Raw genomic sequence first — 25,752 nt, 5'->3', positions numbered from 1 at the left:
ATAAAATCCTGAAAACCACAGGTATAAGCAGCATCAAGCACAGCATCTGAGCAGGCAGTGGATTACTGCAGGCTGTGTAAGTCCAAGGGTTGTATGGCAGAGACATTCAGTGACAGAGATTAGAAGAGGATAGTTTACTCATATCTGAGTACATTTCCACAATTTTTTCAGTTCATGGCTTGCCATTCTCCCTGGAACATACAGCTTGTCACCTCAACTTAGGAGATAACAAGGTGTCAATAAGATTTTACTCAGTGAGACTTGCCCTTGTGGAAGCTGTTCTTCCACTGGGACTCCACACATTCAAATGATCATTAAGAGGATTGTCTGAGTTACCTTTTTCTTCACTTCAGATCTGTTACAAAATTACAGTTCCGTTTGCTATATTGTTCACTAAGTTAATTACCACTTGTTAAGTTCTCCCTTCTTCCTACATTTCTTTCTATAGTTACATATATGAGCCATTTTTCATCCATTGGAAACAGCCATGTTAAGGTCCTAACTTACTAACATCTCAAATGTTATTTCATATCGTGTTATCTCCCTGAGCTTTTTTCAGTCAATTGAGCATTGCTAGAACTCTGTTAGAGTCAGTCAAACCTTTGCTTTAGGATGTCACATCTAGTAGATTATAGCAATAGTTGGATGAAAACAAAGGCTGCTGAAATCAGCAGAAAGAATCCAATCCTTCTGAGAAAATGAATATTCAGAAAATGGTTTCTCACCAAAGATACATCATTAATTTATTACAAGCAGAGTCAACATGCATTATTTGCTGTATGCAGGCCAGGACTGCTGCTTGACATTTACCTGAGTAATAAAGGGGAAAAGACCTAACTAGAGAAGTAAATCATTGAAATTGTTGTGCTAAGAGTGGGAGGATACCTAACCATGGAAGCAATTTAAATGTTTTTCTTTAAGTAAACATGTTAGACCTTGGCAGAAAATACACCGAGTAGGAATTTCAATTACAGTAAGCTCTGAGAAGAAATATAATAACAAGTATGGAACAGTGCCACAAAAAGAGAAAAATGAAAATATGGGTGTGGTCTTGCAAGATAGGAGGGTGGAGGCGGGTAAGCTGGGATGCTCTTCCCCACTCCTGAGACACAATAGCCACTCTCACTAAATCCTGTGCGGACAAAATTTGCCCCTCTGCATTGCCTTTGCTTTGTTTGAGGCAGCAGCTTGGTTTGCACTCGACCTACACAAGGAAAAAGAACCATTTTCTCAGGAAATAAAGTCATTATAATGAGATGGAAGAATCACTTATGATGAGTTATTTTTGCAGGTGACATGTTTCAGCCTGGGCTAAATGAACCAAATACTGCAGGTGGAAAAAGAAGCCCACAGCATGGTGTGACTCACCTCAAAGGCTGAAATTCAGTTCCTATTTAAATATAGATTTGTTATACTAAAGTCATAAGGATAACATACTGATGGGCCATTTAAAAAACATAGAAGCATTCTCCTTAATCCAACATTTGAAAATTAGTACATAAAGCTTTTTAAAATGGCATGTTATAGCTAAGCCATAAATTACGTAACCAAACATTGAATCTAGGATCGGATTCAGAAATTTTTCTCAAAAACTCTGAAAGCAGCAACTTTGTTTATGGTTGCAAAAAGCTGAAGTTCCTCTGTCATGTTTACCTAATTCTGATAATTTCTTCTAAACCTTAAAGTCTCAGCTCCTGTACCCTTTCTCTGATTATTAACTTGTTTTACAAGTTATTTACTGGAATGGTGAAAACTGTCTGAAAAACAAAGCATTCTTCAGTGTGAAATGGAGGTTTCACCAAGGACAGATTGTGACAGCTTCAGTAGACAAAGGAAGAGCAACTGATGTCATCTAACCAGACTTCTGCGAGGTCTTTAATATGATCACACAACACATTCTTATCTCTAAATTGGAAAGATATGGATTTTAAGGGTGAACTATTCAGTGGATAAGGAATTGGTTGAATGGTCAAAGCCAGAGTGTTGTTGTCAATGGATCAATGTTCAGGTAGAGGACACTGACTAGTGGTGCTCCCAGGGATCCATCCTGGGACCAGTGCTTCTTCAACATCTTTTATCAATGACCTAGAGAGTGAGATTGAGTGCACCCTCAGCAAGTTTACTGAAGACATTAAGCTGAGTGGTACTGTTGATACAACAGAAAGAAGGGATACTATTCAAAGGGACCTGGAAAGCTTGAAAAGTGAGCCCACCACTGAATCCAGTGAAGTTCACCAGGCCAAGTGCAGGGTGTAACTCTTGGGTCAGGGCAATCCCACATATGTATACAGACTAGGAGAGAACTTGAGAGCAGCCTTGAGAAGGTCTTAGGGGTTTTAGTGGACAAAGCGCTGGACATGAGCCAGCAGGGTGTACTTGCAGCCTGGAAGGCCAACTGTATCCTGGCTGCATCAAAAAAGAGGTGCAACAGGGTGGGGAAGGGGATTGTCCCCTTCTGCTCTTTGTGAGGCCCCATCCGGGGTACTGCATCCAGGCCTGGGATCCCCAGTACAAGAAGGAGGAGGAGTTGCTGGAGAGGGTCTGGAGGATGGCCATGAAGATGATCACAGGACTGAAGAACCTCCCCTATGAAGAAAGTGAGAGAATTGGGCTTATTTAGCTTGGGGAAGGAAGGGCTCCAAGGAGACCGTCTGACCTTATAATCAGGAGAGACAATTGACTTTTTGCATGGTCTGATAGTGATAAGACAAGGAGCAATGACTTTAAACTGAAAGAGAAGAGAATAAGTTTAGATGTTAGGAAGAAATTCTGTACTTAGAGAGTGATGAGGCACTGGCACAAACTGTCCAGAGAAGCTGCGGATACCCCGTCCCTGGAGGCATTCAAGGCCAGTTTGGATGGGGCCCTGGGCAGCCTGATCTTGTGGGTAGGAACTCTGCCCTCAGCAGGAGATTGGAATTGGATGGGCTTTAAGATCTCTTCCAGTCTAAGCCATTATACAATTCTATGAACTGTACCTTACTTCCTTCCAAAATAAACATCTTGAACTCTGGATCCCTAGCCATGACCCACTTTCTGCTGATTTTACTGTTAGTCTAATCACTATTGAAAAATAATTGTACACCGTATACAGATTGGACAGATCTAATCTGTTTTTAAGTCACTTCATTTTTGCCGTAGCATTTACATATCCAGGCTAATGATCACAAAGGTGGGTTTACAGTGGTTACATGTTTACTAGTTCCTCCATCATTTAATACACTTCAATTTATTTCATCAGTTCTTACGATGTAGTCCCATATGAATTAGTTTAACTGAGCTAATGTATAATTACTGTTTCTCTTCATCCTTATGTTTGCTACTTTAACCAGCTGGGAATTCTGCTTGTATTTTATGTTCCAGAGAAATCAGAGATAATCTGTGTTTGAATTATTTTCTTACTTTTTGTACTCTTCAGAAATCTGATTTCTTTTTATAAATCAAAATTTCAGAATCCCCCACATCCTTTTCTTTTTTCTTTTTTTTTTTAATACTGTAAGAGATATAAATATGGATATTTCTAAAGTGTTTTTTAAATTCAGCCATTTAGCTCTGATATATCACTGCTTCTATGAAAATAGCTCTGCACACCCCTAGGTTGCATAGTAGAGTAATGTAGCCTGGGAGGCATTGGGTCACCTGGTCCAATGCCATGCTCAAAGCAGGTGTGTATTTGCAGTTAGTCCAGATTGCTTGTGATCATACTTAGGAGAGCTTTGGGGTTCTCCAAGGACAATGACCATCTCTCTGGACAATCCACTTCAAAGTTGAACATTACTCATTCTGACAGTTTTTCTTCCTTATATTTAATTAAAACTTTCCTTCCTGTGACTTGTGCTTGTTGCCCCACATCTTTACACTGTCTCCCTTTGAGGGGAGTTTGGTTCTGTTCTCCCTATAATCACCCATAAAATATGGGCCATAAGTTCCCCCCCTTGTATTTCTTCTTGAGACTGAGCAAACCCACCTACGACTTTTCCTAAAGTAACATCTGACCAAGCTCCTGCCTGGCTTGGTTTGTATTTTGACCTATAACCTCTAGCATCTTGGCTAGTATGAAATGTGCAAATTGTAACAGAAGTTGTTTGTTTGTTTTTCAGACAGATCTTACAATTCTGAACAAGTTGTTAATGTATTAATATTTACTTCCTGGTCTGATAACTGTAGCACCTGTGAAAGCTTTAATAAAATTAGATATGTAGAAGAAAACACATTAAGATTCATGCTCCACTGGGAGAATATCCCATTTATTTCATGAAAGATTCTTTAGATTTATATGTATTTTTATTTCATTTCTTTGTATGATTGAAATAATCATTGATGACTGAGAATGTATGATGGTGTTTTGTCTTCCCACAACCTTGCTTGAGAAATATTACTTGTAAGCCAGAAGCTATTTAAAGCTCTGACACATCTGCCTTAAGAAAGAAAAAAAACCTGAAAGAACTGATATTTTTCAGTCTGTGAAAATTTTCTCTCCAGAATACTATGTTGGTATCTCCATAAACCCATGAATCTAATTTAGACAAAGTTTATGTTGAAATGAAGACTACATAGGGAGTCCTGCTTGACTGGTAATTTTGTGCCACTAGAAATTTAAAATGACATTCTGTGAATTTATCTGCCAGTAGAAACATTCTCCTACTACACTGCAAGTTGTCCACCCCATGTCAATAGTTGGCCAGTGAAAAATTGTAATTGGTAGATAATTCTTTTAAGTGTGGGGGGGGGAAGCTTATACATCCTAGATGTGGTTTCCTGTTTTGCTAGCTCAGAAGGCCTCCCTAACTCTTCTGACTTTTACTATATTTCTACAATGGAATCTTCCTTTATTCCTGCCTTCTCTTAAAATCTGTCACATTTTTTACTGCTATCTGGAATTTTCTCACACGTTCCTTGTCTCTGTATCTGAATCTGGATGCGTGTGAGTGAATGGGTAAAAGAGCCATCCAAGAACAAGGGAGACACTCTAAAACTTACCTGGGCAGTGACTGGACACCAGGGGAAAGCAAAACCATTTGAGAAGGAAAACAAAGCTGTAAGGTCAAACACTTCACTGTCTGGTCTGACCACTCTCCTCATGCACTTTGCTTTTGTTCAATTTGACAGAAGTTTGTACTAGCCATTCTCATTAGGACGTGAAACTGCCAGCTTGAATCACTAATGACTGTGTTAAGGATATCTATGAATCCCCAAACCTATTCCTTAGATCTAGGGGAATGGGATTTGCTGATGATAATCCCTCTGGGATTTCAGGTTTTAATTAGCCTCTGGAAATCTTACCCTGGGTGCCATGAGTTAAGTGGGTGTAAATTATCCGATAAGCACAATAATTAATGAATATCATGATAAAATTCCCAGTATTGGCAGCAAGCATAACTACATCTATATCCTGCCCTAGGTGACTGATATCAACTCCTAGCTTCCCTACAAAACAGCCCAGAGGTTGAGCTACAGTATTGTTCTGCTGTGTAAACTGTAATATACTTTTCATGGAGTGAGATACCTTCCCGAGGAAGAATGCTTTTTTTTCAGTAATTACAAATTTTTTGGTTTGTAAAGGCTTTCAAGGCATGCTATTAATTCATAGAATCTCAGAATAGCAAGGGCTGGAAGGGACATCTGGAGATCGTCTAGTCCAACCCTCCTGCTATAAAGCAGGTTCTCAACAGTAGGTTGCACAGGAAAGCATTCAAGTGGGTCTTGAATATCTCCAGAGAAGGAGATTCCACAACCTCTCTAGGCAGCCTCTTCCAGTGCTCTGACACTCTCAGTCTGCTTGAATGGAATTTTCTGTGTTCCAGTTTGTGCCCATTGCCACTTGTCTTGTCACTGAAGAGGGCCTGGCCCCGTATATTTGGTTCCCACTCTTTTATTTATACACAGGTGTGAGATTCCCTTTCAGACTTTTCTTCTCAATAGCTAAGACTTTGTCTGCTAAGAAATTTACAAGAAGAAGAAAGCAAATGACAGCAATGTCCCATATGAGGTGAAACAGACTTGCAAGGAGGGTAAATTCACTGCAAAGATGAAAATTTGCCTCAGCTTATATGCTTATTCTATGAGTCAAAACACGTGGTTATTTGTAAGTAAACTACAATCTGCTCTATAGAAATCTGTGGTGCTATAGCATAGTTTTTCAAGTGAACTTGGTACTGCAGCATACTAGCAAATTCAAACTTTTAATGATTTTTTAGCTTTTTGCTAAATCCTTGTACTGCCTGCCTTGACTATCCTTGTACTGCCCTGCCCGTGTTCACAGCAGCTTGTTTTCCCTTAGGATGAAAGAGTGAGAGCAGTCAGTAACCACTGATCTTACTCCCTCTGTGTTTTACTCCTCAAGCAGCTGAACTGCCATCAGCAATTAAAGGGAATTTGCAATTCCCTGGATAATGTAAACATTTGTAGCTGGCAATTACAGAGGCTTTTCACTCTCCCTGCCAACAAGAAAATCAGCTGTAAAGAACAAATAAATATGTTTTTTAAAACTTTCTTGTACCTTTCCAATCCCTAATTCACTCTTTAACCTTTTTCTGATACTTTCAGTAAGGATGACCCATAAATTACCAGTAGCGTTAGATGTCTATGAACGTGGTTAGCTTTCTCTGGTTAAAATCTTTTGCTCTTATAGATGAAACTGGTATACTCCTCAAACCTGGGAGTGCAAATTTCAAGAAAAAAGGAGAAGGACTCTAATTGACTTATAGAATCAAGGAATTGTTAGAATTGGAAGGGGCCTTTAAAGGTCATCTAGTCCAACTCACCTGCAATAAACAGGTCCCTCAGAGCTGCGTTCAGTCTGAAGTCAGTTTTGAAGTCAATTTGGCTGCAGTCTTTGGAAAGGGGACTCTCAAAGATCCATACTATCCTGTACTGTTGCACAGCTCTCTCCATTTTTGGAGTCTAGATAAAAGCTTAACAGTAACTTTGATGAGTGCTTTATATAGTGGTAAATAGGTTGCAGAGGGTAGAGTGGAAGCCTGTTAGCAGCTGATGAAAAGCAGAGCTTATTTTAGCACCTGCTTGAAAATACTTCTAGAGGGGAATACTTTCAAAGTTGTAACATACACCAGGTAGGATTTGAAATTAAAAGTAGGGATACCTCTCTTGAATTAGTAGATGGTGAATGTGACTCTATTGCAGGCTTTCTCAAAGCGCATGAGAGAAAGACAACTATAATTAGGAATAATAGATCAGTGAAAAATTTCCAAACTCTCAGCAAAGGTATAGCTGCTATTACTTTTGAGTATATGCAATGTGTTGCATTCTTGAGAGGCCGTAAAGTGCTTAAAGCTGACATTCTTCAATGCAGACTCTTTTGCACATCTCAGAATGTGTTATCTCAGAAGGCAATTGATGATTTATTTGTAATTTAGATTTATTAAGTGGTTTATTGGAACTGAACGTATACTTGTTTGCGTGGTTTAGCTTTCAGACTGCTTGCTGTGGTTGTGGTTTTGGGATGGAGGAACCTGACTTGCATTGGTAGGAATAACTTTCTTGTAACTTATTTTCACCATGTGAGTTATTTTTTTTTTCCAAAATGAAGCCAAGTCAGCAAATATTTACTTCAGCAAAACAGAAGAAATAGGAAATGACCAACAGGTGTGTGTGTTATTTAAGGACTTCACTGTGGAAAAATGAACCAGTCTTGGTAAACTGCAACCACTGGGGAGGAATGTTGATATCCAGTTCCATAAAGCTACTGCTTTCTTAAATTATAGTTATCTTTGTTATGGAGACATTCATACTAATTCCTCATTTTGGTTACTTTCTCACTTAATTTTTGGACCTTTACTTTTAATGTTTTTCAAGCTTTCTAGCCTTGTCTGTATGAAAATAGGTTTCTAGGGGGTTACCAGTCATGCTACGAATACATCCACTGTTCCTATCTTGTGCAAAACTTGGTTTCATCTTTGCTGCTTGAGCTTAATAAACTGATTTTACTACTCTTGTTCCTTAATATAATTCATTTTTTATCCCATAATTTCCCATATATGATCAGATAGGTCAAGCTTTTCTAGATGTATCTTACAATTTTCATCCTGAACACTTCTTTACGTTAGTTCACAGCTTACAGATACTGAAACGATGATGAATTTTCAGATGCTACCTTTGTGCTGTGCCTACTCTTTCATTCCAAGAAACAAAATGTCTCAAAGAACCCAAAATCCAGCAATGAGTTCAAACTTTCTAAGATGCTATAGGGGAATTGTGAATGATGTGCAGATGTTTATCCCATTGACAAAAGAAAACATAGATTGATGTGGTAATCATCTGTATATATGGGCTGCTACGGAGAAAGCATTTTTCTGTGCTCTATATCCTTGGTGGGTGAACCAAGATGAATCTCAAGCAATCAGATGGGATGATAGAAAGGTCTTCCTAAGGGCTGTGAAATACTTGCATGGTTTGCCCAGGAAATTGTGTGAATCTTCACCTCCAGTAGACTTTTAGGGCAAGCTGGACGAACTGGTCAGGTGTGCTATAGAAATGATTCTGGCTGGGATAATAGGCACTTGCTAAATGTATGAATTTTCCTTAAGGCCTGTGATTACATTTTCCTGTCATAAGTGTTGTTTTAGCATTCCTTTTTTGGTGCTGCTTATGTACAGACAGTTTTTTTCCTCAAGATCCAGAAGAACAAAGACAATGAAAGAACGTTGCTTTTCTATTCAATATCTTCTCTAGTTTAAATATAATTTTTAGGTCAAAGGTTATCCTGAAAGTATCAATTTATTCCAGTTAACATTTAAAACAAGAACTTACTTTATAGGTGTTAAATGCTCAATAATTAACCTTACTGGCTTCAGTGAAAATAAAACAGGAACATTTCTAAAAGAGAACTTGACATTAATAGAATATTAGCTGCAGAACTGAAGTTGAATCACAAGTCCTGTTTAGAGTGCTAGTTAATTTAACTGCCTTACGGTAGGATCACTTTTTCCCAAGGCTCTTCCATCTATGCTGGTGCTTGTGATAAATCCTGACAATTGTAATTATAGGATAATTTACATTTCACTTAAGAAAATCGTTTAAGTGGGATCAATATAAGTATAGGCAATTGGGAGATTCAAGTAATTACTTAAGATGCCAGTATGTTAAATAAACATCTATCTTGATTTGAACAGCCCAAGTATTAGTAAAAGTTAGTGTTGGTTTTACAGCTTCTGTCAGACATGCTAAGTAGAGGGACTAAACTGATGTCTGCCTTAAGCTTTCATAAACCTGACTGACTCAGTACTGGGAGACCATGAGTGTATGATTTTGCTCCCTGGACTGAATACAAACGCACCGTGCCCTGCCATGGCTGAGGGAAATGGTGGCAGAGGAAATGCAATCTGTCATCGCCGGGTGATTTATTTCTCGGTGAAGCCGGAGATCTTCCTGGCCCACAGAACTGCTGTTTAATTTGCACCTCATTGAGCCAGCCAGGATGAAGCCAGCCAAAAATCACTAAAATATGTTTGCATAAGAAGGAAGGAATAAAAAGTGCTTCCAATGCTTGAGTGAAAGCCTAAAACTACTAGTAATAAACACTGTTTGTCTATTGCCATAGTACTACAATGACATTCCTGCCCCTATGCTGTCATATTTCATTATGGTAGCTCTAATATCACAAACCTGCTTCCATTTTGCAGGCAGAACAGAGACAATGAAGGGAGTGAAACCTAAAGCACTGTTGTTCACATACTTTAGTGTTAAGGGATGTGCAGTGAAATACATCACATATTAAGTTTGGCTTAACATTGTCAATAGACTTTAAAACTGTTCTCTGTGTATAAAAAATTAAATTGATGAAAAAATAGAAACATTAGCAAGGAATGAGACATCTTGCTTATTCTATCCCCTCGTCCCCCCAAAAAAGTCACAGAAAATTGCCTAAGATAATACTCCACTTTCTCTTGGCTCCTGTGCCTATTTGAAGTACTGATTATTGTGGAAGTTTACAAAAGCACAGATGCTAGGTGTGGAAAAGACTTGTGAGGTCACTGAAAGCATTACCTTGCCAGCACAAAAAGTCTTCTGTTGTCAAGATTTTTTCAAGAGAAAGTCATATTCACTGTTAGCTTTCTCCCTCAGGTTAGGTCTGTACTTATCCACAGAAATGGTTTTATTTCCATGAAATTTTTACAGATATTTACAGACTTTTTTTTTTTTTTTTTTTTTTTTTTTTTTTCAAATTTTACAGTCCTTACGAAGTTAAGGTTGACTCTGGATACACGTAAGGATGATTTTCTACTTTCACTTTGGAACAGGTAGATTCTGGGGGAGATTTTTTCCTTTTCATATCGAAACTTTATATAAAGAAACTTATAGCCATCAGTAAATTGCCTGTTGTAGACATCCACCAGTTGAATCCCCTGGTATAAATGAGTGAAATACACTAAGGCCAGTGCTTCTACTGCCCCCACTGCAGATTTGGTCCTTCATCTTTTTTCTGAATATAAGATGCTGTACACTTTCATCCACCTGTAGCACTGGTATGTGCTGGAAATTGCCTGTTTGCTAAAAAGATGCATTTGTTTGTGGTTTTTTTTGTTTGCTTGTTTTTTTTTTTTTTTTTTTTGGTGAAGAGAGGCAGCTTCCAACAGCTTTCAAGTTTCTAGCCTAGCAAAGCTGTATTAGATGATAATTAAGGAGGAAATGTTTCTTCTCTTGTTCTCATTCTTAGAAAACATCTCTTTCCCAATTGTTTTTTTTTTTTTTTCCCTGTGTGTATAATGAAGATAATGGTAATCATTTGTAAAGAGCTTTGAAATCCGCATTTGAAACATATTGGCCAGAGAAATAGCCTGTGGGCTCTTACTGCATCCAGATGGACTGCCCGCCTGATTCAGCAGAGGGATGTGGTTTTATCTGGGAAGCCTCTTGTACTGGAGGACAGGGCATCAGATCCGACCCTACTCACTCATCTTTCAGGAATGAGCAAAGCCCAACTCTTTTCTCCTGAAGGGAGGCATTATTGGAGGTACTGAGCAGTGAGAAGGACAGTTTGGTGGCACAAATAATAAATATTCTGATTGTTTAAAAAACAACTGTATTGATCTTTAAGAGGGCTACCAAAATCCGGGTTGGGTATTGCCGGAATTTGCTTTTCAATGAATGTAACTAATTGACATTGAAAAAAACTTGCATTTTCTCCCTACCAATTGCCTAAATATAAACTGATCATACATTAAAGACAAAAATATGGTAAGTCTGAAATAATACATCATCAATTAAATCGTGTAATTACATTGTGCACTTGAAATAAATTTACGTACTTCTACTGTAATTGCCAAGAATATCTGGCTTTTTTCACAAAAAACCAAAGCAAACCAAAACAAAAAAAAAACATGTCCTAATGGCTGAGAAAGATATGGTTGTTATTTCATAAGCCTTTTTGAAAAAAAAAAAAATCACACTTCTTTGCTCCATGAGTGTTTACAGATTGATTTGATTATTTTTTCACTGGGAGACGTAGTTCACCTGTCTCTAAGTGGCACACATCTGAGACTCCAGGCCCTTTATGGTTTAGCTGGATCTCAGAGAAGTTGGTGAAAAGGATGAAGCACTGAGCATTTTCTTTGTGCTCTCTTTTCCCTCTCATAGTAGCTGACTGTGAATTACCATTTCCGAGAAGGTAATGTGCATTGTAACAGAACCATGCAGCATTCTACAGGCTTCCTCTTTTCAGTGGTGGGATATTAGGGAAATATCAATATCGAAATTGCTATTTGAGCTTCTTCTGCTTTTGACATTCCTTCTTTGAGTCCTTCTGACCCTGAAGTGTTTGACAGGGAGGTAAAGGATAAAGCCTAGCATCCCTAAGATATGTTTTGGAGTATAGATCAGAGCTTGAAATATATTTTCCCTTATCATCATTTCTATTTTATGTTCCTTAAATGACTGTGGAAATAGTTACAGTTGGAGAGGGCTGTCTTATGTACACTGCAGCAGGAAGTGCTAAGGCATACCTAGGGAGTTGGTGCTGCCTAGTCATTCTAGGTGTTCTTTGGGTGCTCCAGAAAAATGTAATGGAATAGCAGAGAAGTGTAGGAACAGTCTGAAGACACAGTGAGATTCTGATGAGAATGTTTTGATTCTTATCCCAGTATTTTGGAAAAGGCCTAAAAAGATACTCTGAGTTAAGTTCCATTTTGAGAATAACCTTAAGCCAGCAGAGTACTTTGTTTCTGAGGTAAAGGCTTGTGCTTTGCACTTGATTATGTGCTATAACTATTGGATTTAAAATCAAGAGAGAAGCAGGAAAGGACTGCTTGCTATGAATAGCTGTGTCACTTTCCATGTACTGAGATGTATTGATAAAATGCAGCCCAAGCTATTTTTTATTTATTCATTTTTCATTTTTTTTTCTTTTTTCTGTTGGTTCTGTGAGTGGTATTCATTTTGTTTTCTTTTTTCTTGTGTCTACATTCAGTTTGCAGTTTTATCTAAAATGGTAATGCTGCCTACTGAACTTCATACCACAGTATTTCTCACTGGTGATTTGTCTGAGACCTATTTTTCAAGCTATAGGTTATGTAGGATGTAAGAAAATGATGCGTATGTTTGTGTTTAAATAAAACCTACAAGCATACATTATATGTTCAACTGCAAAGAAACAAAACATTATCTGGAAATTCCCAGAGAAAGGAAGAAGATAAATGTTATCTTACGCTGAATCTCCTTTGAAACACAACCTTATTTTGGGGGGGGAATTAGGGAGAAGTAAATTTATTTGATTCTAATGCAAAAACAGTTTTTGCTTGAAGATATGGAGTTTCTACATCTTTTATATTTGTATAAAAAAACTGTCAGGAAAATGTTTGCTAGAATGAAGCAACAGTCTTAGGGATGAAAGTTTTCTTACTGCTTCCTGTTGCTGGGTGTGTTTCCTATGGAACTACGTGTAAAGAAAAATTTGTATATACACTAAATCTTAATTTCCATGATAGTACACTCCCTGGAAATACAAGCCTTCTGGTTGATGTATTTTTTTATGAAATCTCTGAAGTTTTCTAAAATTTTGACAGGCAAAGTTGTCTAGATGTCTGTATATGTACATTTTAAAGAAAAGGTTAGAGGAAAAAGCATGATATTTTACCTAGGACAAATTTGTCATTCTGATCTCATGCACACTTTTGTTAAAACAATCAACATTTATTGAGTCAGACATTCTTGCTGTACTAAATTGTGCCCCATGGACACCTTATTCAGCTAAGCTTATGCTCTAAGTGGACAGCCTGCAGTATTTATTATGAGATTTGAACAGCGGGATAATCATTTATTGAGAGATTCAGAAATAATCACTTTTAGGTTTTGTGATGGAAGTTACCACTCTTATGTAGTGTGTCAAGAGAGAAACAAATTCTCGCTCTTTCTGTGAATTGTTCTGTTTTGTAATGGAATAAGTTAGCTGGGACTGGTTATAAAGAAACTGAAAAAAATACATAAACTACCATTAATTTTACTGGGCTTCACCTTGAACTTAGTGTTTCAAATTTGGACTACGTCTATGTATGTGTGTGTATTTGTGCAAGCAAACACAACACCACAAAATATTTCTCATCTTTTTACTGCTGCCAATAGGATTTATCACATATTTCATGGGAGACAGAAGTGTGACAAAACAGCCGCACATCTGGGGAGACTTCTCCTCACTGGAGAATGGAAATATTTGCAGAACCTACCAATTCTCACCCATGATGATGGATATAACATGGCAGTAGTCAGCAGAGATGTTCTTTCATTTTAGATATAATACAATTTATGTCATTTATATAATTGACCAGGTGTCTCTAGCGAGCAAGTGTATTTTAAGGAAAATGTCATGTCAATAACATTTGTCTTGCACTCAGAAAAGTTGAGAAACTACTGGGGTAACTGAAAAAATCTGATGAGGATAAAATTAACGTTTCACCTCTAGGAAATACATTATTATAATTTATATTATTATAGAATTATAAATACTCTATTAAATGTATAAAAACTTTATGGTCACTGTTCAGCTGTGATCAAAGCCAGGAAATGTCAAAAGTGGCCTTTACTCTGCCCCCTGGTGTATGTGTATTACAATACATTTTTATTTACTCGATTTCCACATTTTCCATTTAACCGAGCGCAAAAACATACTATAGCTAGAAATTTCTGCTGCAAACATGAAACTTATAATAGTATTTTTTTTTTTTTTTGTTCTACTACTCTACAAATTAAATGGTCATGATATTTTGGAGCATGCTCTCTAAATAATATGTTAGAAACACTTCAGTGGAAAACAGCCAAAATGAAAGTAAATATTCATAGCAAATAACACAGTTGAAAAGATATTTTTTCAGAGTAAATGCTCTTTGTGTCGTTTGTACTTTTTATAAGCTTTGACAAAAGCACTTAGGAACAGGACAAAAATCTTTATTTCTAATGTGATTCAGCAGATAAGAGATGTCTCTATGCAAAAATGTAACAAAAGGTGGATTTTGTGAGTATCATCACTGCTGTTATTGCTATAATTACTGTGCCTCCTAATCTCTAGGTTACTTACATTTTTGTTTTCAGAATATGTATTTAGAAAAGATGGGATTTCTACTCTCTGCTTTTGTCAGGTGGCGAATTAAAGCATGAAGAGGTGAGTTCATAAGTTGTTTTAGTATTCATACTGCCCTCTGGCCTGTTGTCACTGGCACAGCCCGGGGTCAGGGTAACATATACACACTGAAGTTGAAAATTAGACAGGGTGGACACTGCTAGTGGAGAAAGAAGCCTGCAGTTAATTGAGATCAGCCTGGTTCAAAGAGTCTTGTCCAAAGTCACGTTGCAAATCTACAATTGATCAGGTTGCAAATCAAGGACTTGTCTAATCCAGACTTACTTTTAGCAGAGGGAAACCCTTCCAGCATGGGCTAAACACAGGAAGCACTAAAAGCTAAAGAAACATCTTCATTTCCTGTGGATTCCTAGAAGTTCCATGAACTGGAATCTGTTCAGCTCTTATAGTCTTTTCAGCTAAACAAAATATGATTTATTGAGCCCCAAGTGCATTACCAATAATGCTAGACAGCATGCTTGACTGCAACTTATAGTGCATTGTCCAAGCCTGAGAGACTTTTGAGAAGATGGGAGTACATAAATCTTGCCCAAAGAGATGCTCAGCAGCTACTAAACTTTCACTTAGTTCTCAAAAGATGAAATCTCATTTTAGGGACTACAGTGGAATTTAAAAGCTGAATTTCTTGTTAACTGTCTTGTAAATGAATGCTCATCTGTTATGGTTAGTAGAAACTAAAATAAAAGATTCAAAGTAAAGGATGTTTAGGTAAAGCTTAGAAAAGCTGCATAAAGCTGTGAATAAAATAACTGTAGAATTTTGCCTTCCAAAATTTCTCTTTTTCATGATGGTCAGATAGGTAGTATTTAGATGGTTAAATGGTTTAATGAGCAGAAAGAATTAATGCATATCTGTATGGGAAATGCTGAGTCATGGCCTGAACCACTGATTGAGCACCTGGGGAAAGGACCCGGTCAGCCCTGGAAGCACAGGTGAAGGCAATTCAGCTGTGTGACCAGAAAGGGTGGAGCCTGGCTGCACCTCTCTTAGTGCTTGTTTAAGGGCTGACTGCCACTAGAGGAGGATCTCTTTTTAGAGATCCCTCTTTTGCGGGATTTCTCCCTCTGAGCTTAGATCTTTAGAGACAGGTAAGCAATCCTTTTTCCTTCCCTTATAACACCTTTCTTTTGCATTAGTCCCTCTGTCATTGCACATCTTGTATCACCTTTCCTTTGTGTTAGTCTTTTTGACTGTTACGATGTCACAGAACGAAAGCATTAGAATTGACTAAATCAAAGAAAGGTTGTTAAGGTTCTGATGTGCTATAATATTTTTAAAGTACTTTTTAAAATCTAATGCCATAACTCTTTACGTTTGACTTCTGAATGTTGTGTCTCTTTAGGCAAGTTTTTTTTTTTTTGTGATTGAAATTAAGATTTCTTAGTTTGGTGAAGATGAATTAAAATACATTGTAAGAATGCATGTTATCCCTGAATTTTCTGTTTATTTTCACTTCTGTCATTCATGTTAAACGCAATAGGAAAGCCTGATTCTAACCTTAATGCAGGGTGTATAATGGTTTTGAATAATAACCAGGTAAACTATGAAAAAAGAAAACCCAACTAATTTTGCCTCTAGAACAAAAGTGAATTTTAAAGTGCAAGCTATTATTCTCAGCATCTACTTGTTCTAATTACAGAACGCTTCTGCTAAGTTCATTTCCACCTAAAAAAAATCTCCTGCTCGAAGGTCACAGTCCTCCTATATATAGACGAAATTCGTTCTACTCTACTTCCTGGAGAGTACCAAAAGCCCCTTTTTGAGTGAAATTACATGCTTGCATCCTTTCCTAAGTCTCTGCTCATGTGCCTCTTAATTATATGTAAATGTCAATTGACTTTACCTCGATAACATATTTATCTTTCTAAAATGTACTGTTGGTGGGTTTTGTTGGTAAGGGAATTGCTGTGACAGTGCTGAAGGTAGCAAAATAATTTATTAAAAAAAAAAAGACTTTTGGCATTAATTGCTGACAACTGAATGAAAGTAGGAAAACTAATTTATTTTTACTTTTTTTTTTCCTAGTGCCTTAGGTTCTCATCTGTTTGTGACAACACAAATCCAATATGCCATAAGCATGTTGAAATGTTCTGGCCTTTACAGTTTTCCCAGCCTGAGGTAAGAGAATGAGTTATTTAATCTCTTGTCTGGATCAGACTCATTAGGACTGCAGCATGTCTTCCTCACTCACAAATGGCTAGCAGAGACCTGATGCCTTGTTTCTGAAGGGCTCTTAATTGTGTTACATGCTGTTTTCTCAGAATAATCTCTTCCTTGATTATCTGTACAATGTCAAGATTCCTTCCTCTTAAATACATATATCTTTACTTTCCCTGGCTTTTGTGCACTGTGGAAAAAAAATACTTTTCAGGGCTTTTTATCTTCTGATTAGATTAAGTCAAACTTTTTAGTGTATACTTTCTTGAGAGATTTCTTTACTGAAGGGACTACCCACAATTTCCTTAAAACAGTGAAAATGCATTTTATGGCAGGTTGCAGTCTTCATCTTAGTTACCATCCCTGGATGTGTTTAGAAACTGTTTGGATGTGGTGCTCAGAGACATGATTTAGTGGAGGGTTGTGAGGGTAGTCTGGTTAGGTCACGGTTGGACTCGATGATCTTTAAGGTCTTTTTGTTTTTCAACCTGAGTGATTCTATGATCTTGAGATAATTTAGACAAGTGAGCCATCTGATGCTCAGTTCTCCAAGTTACAGAAGATTGGATGCTTCTCTCTGAAGAAATGCTGTGATTCTTGGTCTGTGTTATAAATCGGCAAAAGACAGCAGTAGGCATTGAATAATGCACCTGAAAAAAAGTATCTTAAGAAACAAAACATTACTTGCCTTCACAATTAGGGTTAATGACTGATTTAATCACAGCAGACATAACTCTTGATGTGCCCTTCCTGCATATTCATTATCTCAGAGAAGTTAGCAATATATACGTCTCTAACTCAAATTACTAATTGGAACCTTAGAGAACTTGTCGGAAAACTGAAACACACACGTGCATGTGCCCGTAACCATTTAACAGACTACACGTTGTGCAAATGCTACAGAGAAACAGGTTTGGTTTCCCAAATCTCTGCTGAGCGCTAGCCAAATCTGTGGTTTTGTAGAGATATATCATGGCCTAAACTATTACTCAGTGTGAGTAAGGGTATCAGAAGTAGGCCCTAAGTAATTATGTAGATGTATTATGATTAATAAATAATAACAACAATTATTGAAGAATGGTTTAACCAATAAGGTCTTTAATAAATGTTTAATAGTTTAAAATCCATGGTAAATAAAACCAGATGGCAGTATAGCATATTGCCAAGTCCTGGTTGTGCAGCGCTGGGTATACAATATCATTAGAGGTAAGAGTCCAAATGAAATACTGTGAATGAATTGACCATAAGAAAAAGTAGTAGGACCGTATCTTTTTTTTTGTGACTTTGCATGATTATGTAGTGCTCATATACCTTCAGAGTAGAAGCATCTTTTTCTTTCGTCACAGATTAATTTATTGGAGTTATGTGTATGTTTGAGACAGGTCACTTGAACTTATTTCTTTTAATTGCTAGTTTCAGGGTAAAACTCAGTAGCTGAATGGGAATTAATATGATACATGTCTAAATGAATCTTTTGAAAACACACCCTTTTTCATCTTTTGTTAGATGCAGTCCATGCCTATTCTACTGCTCCTTGCTTCTCTACAAAAGAGAACTACCTATTTTTGTTTGGTGGTGCTGTGGTTAATTTGCCTTTGTGTAGAAGACTGGTCTAGGTTCCATATTTTCAATGTAAAATATTTAATGGGAGTTGTGACACTTTATAATGAGGTACAAAGGTTTAGAACTGGAATCAACTTCTTGACTTCCTTGTCCATCTTACTTACAGCTGTGGTCTGAAAATGACTGAAGTTTATAGGTGTCTTTCCACTGACCAAGTAGCTTTGGCATTACCTTTCTACCTACAGTAGTCCTATGATTGTGACATGGCTGTTCTTTGACAGCTGAGGAGCTGCACTGTATTAAGGTTGTCAACATTCTCCTTAGATTAACTTTAGTCAACTTAAGTTTGGTTTCGTTGGGCCTGCTCCAGGTCTTACTGACAGTATTTTGTACTGATCGAGTTTTTTAGGTTCTCCCTATTGTTTCTATTGAATGTAAGTTTTAAGTATTTAGTCTGCAGGAGTGATGTAACCTTTATGACACAGGAATGATGACTGTTGATTTAGTATGTTGAAATATATCCTGTTTGTCCCATGTAATGTATCAAAATGCACTTAGAGGAGAGAAAAAAGCTTTTTCTCATCAGATAGAAATTGATTAGAATCATTTATTTGAGGAATTATACAGTTATTGACAAAGAATAAATAGTCTACAGGCTAGGGTCCTAGGTCCAATTTTTAGTTCAGCTGCAGGTTTACCTGAGTTGGCTTTTGTCTTAGCACACAGGAAAAATGTGCTTTTGTAACTGGAATCTGATCTAAGTCAAGATCTATAATAATTACAAGCTGTCTTGTTTTTATTCAGAAGTTAGAAAATCTGTAGGCTGGTCTTTTTTTTTCCTGATAAGAGCTCATGAAATAATGAAGATTTTGTGATTTATAATTCCTAAGTCTCTTTACAGCAAATAAGAGGAACATAGTAACTCAGTTGTGCTGTGCTGAACTCAGCAAAAGTGAGGAACTTGATGTGGCTCCAGCTAAAGCAGTGTAGCTCCTTCTGAAGGAAGCAGCTGTTTTCATTTCAACAGCTGCACCCTTGCTATACAGGGAGGCTTTTAAACAAGGAGGAATAGAATAACACCTTCCTTTTCTCCTCATTTCCCAGCCAATTTTCTTGCTTGCACTCGTATAAGCAATTAGATGTAGCTGCCCTTGAAAGTTCTTACAGGGCTCATTCTCGTCATCACAAGGGAAAACCAGAATTCATCATAAAGACAGTGACAGACTGTTTTTCCTCATATCTTCTTTCAAGTTAGCTTACTTATGTAGGCAGTCTTGGATAAAATTCTGTCTTTCTGCCCCTGGTAAAGACCAGACATATTCTTTTCAGCTGTTAGCTACTACAGCTTCAGCTGAAAAACCAAACTTTGAATGTAGCCACAGACTGTCATTTAACCAACAGCCATGTTTGAATCTTCTCTGTCAAATGCTTTTGGTCTGTGCTAATTACCATCTTTATAAATTACCCCTGGGGTTATTCTAGGAATGAGTGCTGGCAGAGGACCATTTCTAAATGTCTTTGTGGGAACCCTGTTTAAAAGAATGTGGACACAAACTCTTCTAGTCTGTACAGCTGCAGTGCTGGTGGAACATGCATTCAATTTCCTAACATAGATTGACATGGTATAGCTGTTATCTCAGTGCCTTGGTTCTCTTTTGCCAATGAATGTAATGAACATGCAATACTTCCAGGAATGTAACAGAAAATATATTAATATGGTGAAACACTTAGGTATGAAAATGTCCATAGTTATTTAAATATCCAACTTAGAGATGATAAATAACTGGATTCATATAACTAAACAGTGTAGAGGAGTATTAATGCAGAATCTAACACTGTTATAGATAAGAAAAAGTATTTCTTAGTGGAAATCAAGACTATAAAAACAGGTCTAATATGAAGTTATATGACATAAAATTAGCTGGTGGACACCATTATCACAAGTCTTTGTTAAGACATTTTGTTCAGTACATTCCAAACAAGATTAGGATATGGATAAATAGGAACTAGGATACCTTTTTTTTTCTTTAAAAAAAGTTATATTCTTCAAGTCTTATGGTTAATGAACATCTCTAGAAATAATCCTGAAGAGCTTCTTACACTTCGTGCTCCAGAAGCTTTGCAGTTGGGAAGATGAAGTGACTTGGGGAGAGATATGAACTCCTAAAATCTCAAAACATCAAAGATAGTCTTTTGAAAAGTAATTCTTCAAAAGTATTAGGGGGATAAAAAGGCAGTTTTGTAGTATCTGGTGGGAAAATTTGTGGAAGGTGAGAAAATATGCAATTTAGTTTGGTTTGCAAATACAAATGGGGGTGAGAGGTAAAGAATGATGTGGGAAGAGGGTGATCTCCAAAAGCAAATCCATAAAGAGGCTAGAAATACTTTTTTATTTCTGGCCACATCACACACCCTCTGAGATTTCATTTTCTTTGAAATTAATGAAGCACTGAATGCTCAGATTAAGTACTGTTTACTAAGAAGCACTATATTCTAAAATTAAGAGCTAACTTAAATATAAAGCTCCTTTCTTTACTAACTTAAATATTTTTGCTGAATATTTTCCAAATGTATTGAATAAAAATGATAATGATCTTGAGGAAATTCTTTCAAAGCAGAATATATACCTCTTCATTGTTGCTGATTTTTTTTTAAACTGACTTCCAGTCTAAAGATGAAAACTTAATCAAGTGTTTAAAAAATAAATTAAAAATCAATTAACAAACTGGAAGGCAATGTTTTTTTTCTGACAACTTGAATTTTGGCTGTTATGCTTGACTAATAGAGGATGAGAACATGAACAGATGAAACGTGTCATAAAGTACCTCTTCCCCTTTCTTGTTTAAATTTTCAAGTATTTTTCCAACCTTATTGTAAACTGTCTTGATGTAAATCTCATTTTTTCACATCTTTTCCCTCCTTTCAGTGTATTGTCTCCTCTTATTTTGCCTGTTGTTATCCATTTTTATTCTCCCAGATCCTCACATAACCCATACTCATCTTACTCCCCTTATAAATTTCTTTCTTACTTCCGAATTATTACCAAAATATTTCTTTGACACCTTGTTTTTCTTACTTGGAGAGGTAGTACTAATGCGTAGTAAGATCGACTGAAACTCAGAGACTGTGGTTTCCAGACAGTCTAATTTGACACAGTGAGATACTTATGGATTAAGGAAAAGGCAGTATCTCAAGTCTTCTGAGAAGATTTCTACTTGCAGAGCAGGTGGCAGGTGCATGTGAGATCACTCAATTCCACTTATGAATTCCTGAGTAGAAATATGGGGAGTCTTTTCTCATGTTACTTAGAGAAGCAATAAAGTCTTCACCAGTGATGCAGAAGAGTCGTAAAATGCTGTCAAATAAACGTATTATTTCACTTCTGGAAAACATTAATCATACCAGCTTCTAAGAGATGATGAAATTACAGTTCTAAGAGAGAGAATGAGAGAACAAATATTAATGTTGTAATTAAGACTATAATGGATTATAAATGCATTCAGAGAAGTGCTCTAGAAAGTTAATATTCACTATAGCAGCTAAATTTTAACTGTCAGTACTCATATGAGATTTTTTAGCTAACCATGCTAGAAAATGTTGCCCATCAATCTATATATTTGAAATTGCACTTAGATCAGCTTCTCAGAAACAGAAGGTTTTGTTTACTTGCATAGAGAGATGTTTTCAATGTGTTGCCAATACTTTGCATTACACTGTGATGTTATAGAAGCCACTCCTTTTTCCAAAAGGAGTTTCTTGCCATTCTATGCCCTTGATTCAAGTTCAGTTGTACTTTTTCCACTACAGAGCTTTTGTTATGTTGACTAATGGGTGATCCTTTCTGATGGGAACTGACAAAGCTTTAAGAATTGAAAGTGTTTTAGAAACCAGAAATGTCTCCATCTGTACAGTTTCAAAATATTTAGAGTAGGAAATACAACAACTTTTTGGCATCTATGATTAAATATAGGTTTCCATATTGTGACACTAGAACATGTAAAAATAAATCTTATACTTCCACTGCCAAATTTCTCCCTGTTAAGAGTGAGCATGCTACCCTTGTTGAAAGGATGAAATGATGTCTCCAAGCTAGACCATTATTAAGCAAAAAGATCCTTAAGTAGGTGTTCACTTAATAAGCAGCTATGCTAACAGCGTTTCATGTCAACAACAAATACTTCCTAAGTTTTGTACGAAGTGTATAAAGGTGTGCAAAATCCTGTATGGAAAATATCGTGAAGTCTCTGTCCCCAAATAGTTGACTTTATAGGCATGACAGTGTATGCTTAAAGGTGAGAAAAAGATAGAAATGATAGAAAATATAGTTATGAAGCATACAATTAGTATTTTTTTTTCCTTTTGTATTTCTTAAATAGCTTTTAGTGTAACTCGGGTAATTGCAGACGAGGTAAAAAAAGGCCAGTAGAGTTGAAGCAGGCTCCATGTTGAACAAAGTAACAGGTCAGTTTGTCAGCAGCTGTAACATTCTACAGTTTTGGAGGTATCTGTGCTGCCATCCTAAGCCTAGGCTGGGGCATATGCTTTAACATGCTCCCCTGAAACTGAAGTCACTCATTTTCTGCACTATGCTCTTCTGGATCTTGTTGGCCAGCAGAATGAGAGAGGCTTGAAGTGAAATAGAATAAACTCCTCTAGCTGTAATTGGCAGCATGGAAACAAAGCTGAATTTCCATGGAGCTACTCAAAACTATTGCTGTGCTTCACTGTCTTTTCTCTACTGTACTGCTCCCATATCAGTGCTCTTTTCAAGGTCACTATGGCATTTTTACAGCTGCCAGTCAAAGAAATAACACGGAAACGCTGTAGTTATGGTGGCCTCAGTAACAACTTCAGTTGTTTAAAAGAGTGAAAATAAGCAGAAAGTTGAATTGGTCAACAGCCTATTTATCTTGTAACTCGGGTATCCTCTGAAGATAACATTTCCTGGATTTGATGCATATCTATATACGGACTGAATCCAAGATGATTTGTGTTTTTTTTGTAAGAGGGCAGATAGCTAAGCATTACACTAGTCTGATCAGCTATTGTTCACACCAAATTAAGAGTTGGAAATTTTTCATGAGGTACATTTTAAAATGTAAAGTATAGTAAAGAATAAAATGAGTTGGTTTTGTCTTTCATTAACTTTCTGAAAACCTGTGAATTAAATAGCTTATGTGTCATTCCATTGCCATTCATGAAGTTTCATTTATTAAGGATTTCTTAGTTTGGCTTTGTGATAGAGGTTTTCTACTTGAGTTGTATTTAGTTACATGTAGATTTGAATATCATTAATAAATCTCTATATTTGTTCCTAAAGATTGTTCAAGACTGCACTGAAGCAAGTTATACTACAGCAAAATGAAGAAATGTGCATGCATCAAATACTATCATGGCACTATTTTATAATCCCTGTGTGCTGTTGTGAATGACTTAATGAAGTGTGAAGAAAGAGGGCATCATTAATGAAATGGAAAATAGGTTTCCCACCTATAAAATGGGGATAATCATTCTCACTTTTTTTCTGAAAAATATTAATAGCTGTTAAAAAAATGCACTCTGGTTTTATAATTATTACTGTTAGAAGATGTACAAAATGGAAAGATTTATTATATGCTTTCAAATGAATAAGTGGATGATGGAACAAATACATTTTAGGGCTGTCTGAGTACAGTTTGAACACTAAGTGGATTAGAATCTGATTTAATTAAATTCTCTGTATGAAAGTAAAAATTCTTTTGGATGAAGAATACTCCTTTAGTTATTTTTAGAGACTTTCATCTTGCTAGATAAGAGTATGGGAACTGTTGAATCATGGCCTGAATTGATCTCTGATTGATCACCTGAGGTGAGCACAGAGTCAGCTGTGGGAGTGCAGGTGAAGGCAATTCAGCTGTGTGACCAGAAGGGCTGGAGCCTGGCTCCACCTCTCCCAGACCCCATTTAAGAGCTGACTGCCACAGGGGAAGGATCTCTTTCTGGATATCAATTTTCTTGGAGTTTTTTCTGCGAGCCTATGACATGGGTGAACTTTTTCATTTATTTCCAATTATCCCTTTCCAATGTGATAATCTTTCTAGCTGTATGATCTGAAGATACCAATTTGACCACACCACTCTGTATATTTGTTGATTCTACAGATAAGCAAAATTGAAAAAGGAGTAACGAGTTCAAAGAATGAATGCTTGTGGGAGGAATACATAAAGGTTAAATTGGTCTCTGGATGAATTCAAACTTTAAAAAGTAGTTCATCTATGTCTGCTATCTAGATAGCACCTGAGGTGTGATTTTTAAATGCGTGTACTCATGGAGAGACTAGACTGGATGCATAAGTTTAGATTAGTCTGTATTACCGTAATGCGTTTGCTTGTCCTGTGCTTCAACTCAGTCACCATTGAGACCTCTTTAGCTTTGGAAGATGCGTAACTGTCATATCACTTGAGTAAACTCAAGTTACTAACCTTGGGAGAGGCAGGAGGTCCAAAGTGGCTCTGGTGTGGCTCCAGAGCTGCCGATGTCCTCCAGATCTGTTGAGAACAGGCACCTTGAGGAAGGTGGTGGGTTACATCTGAGTGAGGCATCCTGACACTCCTGGAGCTGAGCAAGCTCTATCTTCAACATCCTGAGACCTTGCGGTGATAATTTCTGCTTATACATTTTTTTTACATGAAAACTCAAGTATTTTGCAACTTAAAAAAAAAAAAAAAGTCTTATGTGGATGAATATGTACTTACACATACATACATTTACACCCTCACAAGCATAAGATCTTCACTGATTTCTTAGATGCTTTGGGATTTTGAATAATAATTTTGTACTTATCTCACACAGAACATAACATGAGATTAAGTATCTGATTTAAAGAACTGTAAGGGCAGTTAGTAGTGTGTTTTGTTTTTTTTTTTTACCATAGAAGGGCTGTGATGTATTCTAATTGTGAAGTGCATTTGGAAATTATAAAGTCTTTTGTGTGGAAATACAGACTGAAGCAAAAATGAGGATTCAAAAATGCATCAGTTTTCTTAGTGTAGGATTGAATTCCCGTTGCTTGAATTATGCTGTAGTATTCACAAATGTTATTTAGATTTGAAAACTATAATGTATTAATTCACATCAGAATTACATGTGTAATCGTATTTGCTGGCTTTGTGGCAAATTACATTTGTAGTGAGCTAGTGATTAAAATATAGTTCCTAAAAAGTACTTTTCATTAAACTTAGTAAATATTCTAGATATGTGTTGACTTCAGATGATTAATTAGTCACTTGTATCACAGGAGAAATAACTCTTGTTTGAAACCACTTATAGAATACTGAGCTTTTGGCATACAAACTCTTTGCCACAATGCGTTTCCTGAAGGGGCACCCACTGTAGTATTTTTTTAAGACTATTTCGAAAAATATTATTGAACTGTAAGGAAAATACTTATTTAAATATAGTATACT

General features: G+C 36.7%; 1 long non-coding RNA gene across 4 annotated transcripts in view; it reads left to right on the top strand.

Moving 5' to 3' along the window:
- The window catches only part of LOC101750905, a 174,082-nt gene that overhangs the window by 24,289 nt on the left and 124,041 nt on the right, over positions 1–25,752 (top strand). Inside the window, exons 1-3 of one of the 4 annotated variants that reach the window (XR_006939227.1) lie at positions 15,610–15,675; positions 16,613–16,705; positions 23,628–24,178. This is a non-coding gene — a long non-coding RNA (uncharacterized LOC101750905). Of the gene's footprint in view, positions 1–15,609; positions 15,676–16,612; positions 16,706–23,627; positions 24,179–25,752 lie in introns of those variants that run through there. The other 3 variants (XR_006939226.1, XR_006939228.1, XR_003075057.3) reach the window with 3 other exon arrangements.

The sequence above is a fragment of the Gallus gallus genome, chromosome 4, assembly GCF_016699485.2.
Source record: "Gallus gallus isolate bGalGal1 chromosome 4, bGalGal1.mat.broiler.GRCg7b, whole genome shotgun sequence".
Classification (NCBI taxonomy): Eukaryota; Metazoa; Chordata; class Aves; order Galliformes; family Phasianidae; genus Gallus; species Gallus gallus.
Note: the sequence above shows the minus strand (reverse complement) of the source record. Positions and strands in the feature narration are given on the sequence as shown.